This window comes from Meriones unguiculatus, chromosome 5 (genome assembly GCF_030254825.1).
Source record: "Meriones unguiculatus strain TT.TT164.6M chromosome 5, Bangor_MerUng_6.1, whole genome shotgun sequence".
Lineage (NCBI taxonomy): Eukaryota > Metazoa > Chordata > Mammalia > Rodentia > Muridae > Meriones > Meriones unguiculatus.
In genome coordinates this window covers 26,022,819-26,028,818 of record NC_083353.1, presented here as the reverse complement: position 1 = coordinate 26,028,818, position 6,000 = coordinate 26,022,819, and positions in this window count along the sequence as shown.

Sequence of the window (6,000 nt, the reverse complement as noted above, 5' to 3'; positions counted from 1 at the left end):
GAAAGCAGCTTCCTAAGTAACTGAGAGGGAGGAGAAGACTGCCAAATGGCATTTTCCAAAGATGACATTGATTACAACAATAAAAGTATTTAATATACAACATAAATGTAATAGAAGTGAAACATTGTAAATAATAATAAAGTAAAATAGAGAACATTAGGGATGTATTATAATGAGCTATAAAAGGAAGGAAGGATGTAGGCAAATGGAATTGTGGGATTCCATGATTCAGTTTAATAAGAAACTGAAGGGAAGTAAGGTTGCTTGGACAATCCAAAAGCTTCTTCAGTTATCATCCTCCACAGGATGATCAATTGTACTGGAGAAGAAAATTGTTCCAATATTCACTGTCAATAAAACAAAAAAAATCATGATAAAAAACATTCTCAGAAGACAGATTCCACTCAACTCAGACAAAATGAGTCTTTCAGTCTATTTTTATAACTCTACACAGAAAATTTCATGTGCTTACAACATATCTGATTTTGAGAGGTCCTATTATTGATTCAGATATGTTTTTCCTATTTATCATTCTTCATGTATTTGTTGTAGTTGATCCTGTGAATCCAGTAGTTACATAATGCTAAGCATTGATAAGATTTATCTCTCATAAGAAATCCAACCAACATTACTGTTTTTGCAGGAGGATTGCACAGTTTGTTGACAGTGGCACAGGGCTTAATCTTCCAGAATATTTGAGGGGTTTTTGAATCCAAACGTTGTCTCTAAGTGATCTTTTCAAAAGTAATACTTTGGTAACCAAGATATCCTACATTGACTCAGGGACCAGGAGAAGGAAAGGTGAGAAACACAGCAGGTAATATTCTAGAATCCTTTCAGGGGCTGAATTAGGAGGACATCTGTCATACATACATGCATGCATATATGTGAGTATAAACATGCATGTGTATATGTGTTCAAGGTCAATATGTAAGTATGATTATATTTATATTTTTTAATTATGCTGTTTAATTATATTTAATTAAAAAAGACTTTTTCCATGCTAAAATATCAAGATGTGTGCCAATACTGCTGTGATGTTAATTACAGTTTTGTGAAATCAGGAGAGGATGTCATCCTTCCATTCATCTGATTACTACTTTAAATCTTCCTGTTACCTGTCAGAAAGTCCTCCTGAGAAGGAACAGATGTAAGATTTAATTCTTCAGTATTATCATTTGGAAAGTTATTGTCACTTTGGTTATGGGCATCAGCCTTATCACAAGACTTCTCAACAGCAGTTTATAAACCAGAGGAGTTCTTGATGTCCTCCACACTCCTTTGCATGTCTTTATACAATGTAGTAGTATCCTCTTCAAAGATCTTTGGAAAATATTCAGTGAGAATTTTTATAAGAGAAACCTGTAAATCAACAGTACAGAAACTAGATTCTGTCATTTCACATTGTTTACAAATTTGATACCAGAGTCTTGAAATGACAAAAAAATTAGGAGTTACTACATGCAGGTATCAACCCACGAAAAGAGTAAGAATAGTATGGGCACATATTTAATGTATAGTCAGTAAAATAAGGAAAAGTTTCAGTAGCCTCACAACAATGACTGTTTTTGTTTAACTTTTATGTTTCTTCCCATGATACACCTCATTTTATATTTGACCAGGCTTTTAAAAATTATTCATTTATTACAATTTATTCAAATTTCCCTACTGCAGTCCACGCCCTGGTCTCCTCTTAGAACCACACACCCTCCCTCTTCTCCTTCTTTGCCCCTTCCCTAAGTCCTGTGACAGGTGAGAACCTCCTGCCAGCTCAGCAGGTAAAGTCTAGGCTCACAACCAAAAATAATTTACCAGTCTTAAACAAGGTAGCAAAGAAATAATTTTCAGGAATATCACACTTAGATGATATTCTTTTTTTTTTGTATTCTCTCTTTTTTTAATTTTTTATTTAACTTTTATTAATTACACTTTATTCCTTTTATGTCCCACCATAGGCACCTCCCTCCTCCCATCCTGGTCCCACCCTCCCCCCCTTTCTACATGCATGCCTCTCCCCAAGTCCACTGATAGGGGAGGTCCTTCTTTCTGATTTTTTTTGTTGTTGTTGTTGTTGTTCTCAATGCAGTTTATTCAGGAACCTTGAATAATCTTCTGACCCTGGTTAAAGCCAGCCCACAGCTTAAAATAACCTCTTTGTAGCCAACCCCAGAGTGCCTCGTGGGCAATGCAGATAGGTCCACATACACGGAAGCAAGCCTGATCCTCAGCCTTAGCCAAATATGGAGTTGTTTGTGACAGAGAGCACTCACCATCGGGAAGGTGGAAGGCAGAAACCAGCTCCATCTTTAAGTCGTGGCATTACACAGCTCTCTACAGTTCCCCCTTTTTGTTTTAGACACATCAGGCAAGAGTAGAGGTCTGATCTCTGATATTAGGAATAAATTGGGACTTTGTACCAATGTTCCTTTAGGTGTCATCCACCCAAAGAGCATCAGACCCGTCTGATACCTTTTTCTCAGAGGCGGGACCTGGGGCATCAACCCACATGCAATCAGATATGCTCTTCTCTGGGTCGAAAGCAGCTGACCCTGAGTGCAGTGCTTAGCTTTGCATCCTGAGCGTAACATTTTAGCTTTTTATGGTAGCCAACCATGTTTGGAGAGACTGTCCTGCTTCAATGGCTGTAAAGGCCTGAATGATCATGGCTGCATTACGCTGTTGTGAGACTCTAATCTTGCATATACACCACAGGCAAACCAAGGAGACCAACCCCAGAAGGCCTGCTAACACTCCCATGCCCACCCATTCCTTCAGATGATTCATGGCTGCAGCAATCCATGATGATAATCCTCTGGCTAGTCCTGCGTCCACTCTGGTAGAATTTGCCGTAACAATGGCCACTCTCAGCTGCTCCACCATAGTATCGAATTTTTTAGTCCAATTACCTAAAATATAGCTAGACAATTGTTTAGACAGATTTAAAGCACGGAAAAAAATCTTATATTGTATGCTAGTGACACAAAGTCCAGCATACTTCCATTGACAGCCAAGTTGAGCGATTTGCCATAGGGTATCAATTTGCTCCTGCACGAGGTCAATCCTCTGATTGAACACCATCAAGTATCCTTTTTGTTGAGCATTAATTTCTTTTTGTACATCTAAAGCATGAGCTACATTGGCTAAAATATTATTTAGGGTCTGAGCAGTCTGCATAGTATGACTCATGGCTAATGCAGCAGTGGTATCTCCAACAGCCGCCAATGAGATGGCAGTAACAATGGCGGCTGTAATTTTCTTGTTTCATACACAAATAGTTCAGAATAGTGATCCTTCTTTGTTTTCTTCTCTGACTGCATAAAGGAATATATATGAATAGAACTGTTTAGAAAAGAAAATCATTAATAGCACTTAAGAGTGAAAATTATATTTCATTGTTCTTTTTGTACTGAACGTGAATTTTTATTAAGACTTGGATTTTAGGTTGCCAGTTGCTTGGTAGCTGAATAGAGCCAAGAAGAGTCCTGGATGCGAGTGTCATAACTTGTGTTTAACTACTGCAATGTATCATGACTTCTGTTTTGTGCCCCTGATTCCTGAAAGGTGCTAGTTAAATATACCCCTTCCTTTCTTTTTATTTCTTTTCCTTCTTTTTTAACATATGATTTTATTGATTCTTTGTGAATTTTCCATCATGTACCCCAAACCCACAAATTTCCCAATCCTTCCATTACTGCTTACCACCCTTTAAATCCCATAAAAGAAAACAAAAAAATATTATATATATATATATATAATTTTTATTATCGTGTGTGTGTGTATAAATCACTAAATTATTCCATGTAAGCTGTGTTGTGCCACTGTGTGTCACACTAATATCCTTTTGCTCAAACAGCTCCGTTTGCAGATGTTCACTAAAATGAGTCAATACTCTGGTGCAGAGCCTAATGGTTTTGTGCTACACCATCAATAATAGATCCTCTCAGAGACTCTCTCAGATATTCTGGATATCCTCCTGTTGTACCTAGCCATGGATTTCCAGCAGCTTTGGGCGTTCAGGACCAGCCTCTTCACATGTTCCAAAAGTTCATAGATGGAGATGTTGGGATGGGCCAGCTCAAAGTCTTGGATCTGGGTCTTGGCTTAGTCAGCTTGCCAACTCTCCTGCAAATCATGCCACCAGGGCCAGCTCTTCTGCACCTTTTTTTTGCAAGAAGGCACCCCCCATACTTTCTTAAAAGGTTTTTGTCTCTCATTTTGACAAAAAACACAAAAAGGGTCTTATCAGACTGCATCTGCACATTATGGCATTATATTTTTAAATTTTATTCAGTTTTAAAATTCAGTCCTATTCCTACTGAACTTTGTACCCTTTCTGTTTGCAAATCTATCATGTCCAACTTCTTAGTGGCTGCTATCCTCAGGAGACATATATGCTAATCATAAAATCTTTAAGGATTTTACTTGGGAATTATGCTTTAAGAAGTAAGCCCCACTGTGAGGCAACTGGTAGGCAGCTCTGGTATTAGAGGGAATGCAGGTGTCCTATCTTTCTCTGCCTGTGTCTCAATTGGCTTTCTTCTTAACAAGTGAAAATATATTTTCTTCTTAGGAATTTTCTCGCACCACCTGAAATTTTACTCTGAGGCTTTTAATGAAAAAATAAGCTTATCAATACTAAATTTGAAACAATCAGTAAAACAATTTAAAGTAAATTCCTTGGTGAAACAAGGTTAAGGTAAACTATTATGTGAAGTGGTGTGTCAGAAGTTATATTCATTGGCAGTTATCTCAGAAGACTCAGCATCTGTAATTTCACAAGCATGAGTAATTTCAGTTTTATGAGATCCATTGCCATCTTCTTGTTTCCAAGGACACCACAATGCAAGCAGTGTGCAACTTCCATGCAGGCAACATATAAAATGAATAAAAGTTTTAATTGTGCTTTACATGAAATAAAATAAATATTTTGGTGTTAGATTTATGGCTCACTGATAAGTGCACTAGTTTGTACTCGAAAGCATTCAGTTGAGTTCTCAGCACATCACGGTTGCTTTGAGTATTATGTAAGTCTAATTCCATGGAGTTCAAAGATTTCTTTGGGCATGGAGGGAACTAAGAAAAGTTGTTAAATGCAAAATTACATGAAAGCAGAAGGTAAGCACACACAGTTATTTAGTAAAATAAATGTTTCCTTATTATAAGCGTAGTTCTACAGATCTGTTGTTGTACAAATGAAAAGCTGCCTGACATGGGAGCTGTATTGTTTCATCTGTGCTCAATTCAAAAAGGAAGTGTGACTAAGTGAATAGAAGCTGGGAACAAGTGCCACTCCCAGGGATGAGAAAACTACTTGAGGTATATATCCAATTCTATTTTATTCTATTTCTCCGTGATGGTCCACAGTCCTAAATTTTAGTTTGTTGAACCTCATCATCTCTTTCTGTCATCTTTAGCGTCTGTGCTTCAAGTTTATTTGGTTTTCAAAGGCAGTTAAAGACGGATGAGACATAACTTCTAATGACATTAAGAAGGACGATTCCCAACCTCCGTGAAATAGATCAATACCTCTTCTAAACCAAAAGAATGCAATCCTAGGGTGTCCTTAAACACCAATGACCTTTCCAACTCCACTGGTGCAGATCTCAAAAGGTCACCCAGAACTGTTCATTTCCATTCTGATCCTTGGCAACTGGGTCTTGGTTTTCTTGGTTGCAAATTGATCCCTTTTTCGCTCTGGTTTATTTCTCAGTGTGCTCTCTCTTTCTCTCTCTCTCTCTTTCTCTCTCTCTCTCCTCTCTCTCTCTCTCTCTCTTACATACATACACACACACACTTGCACACATAGGCACACTTACACAGAGGCTATCAACTCTCTATGTCCATGCCTATGAATGACTCTCTTTCCAAACATATCTATATACACACAAATGTTTATTCATGAACATCTATGTATACAAAGGACAGAAATGAACACAATATTCATTAGTGCTGAAGTTAACACACCTGACAGTTATCCTAAACAGTTCTCCCCCAGGCAGT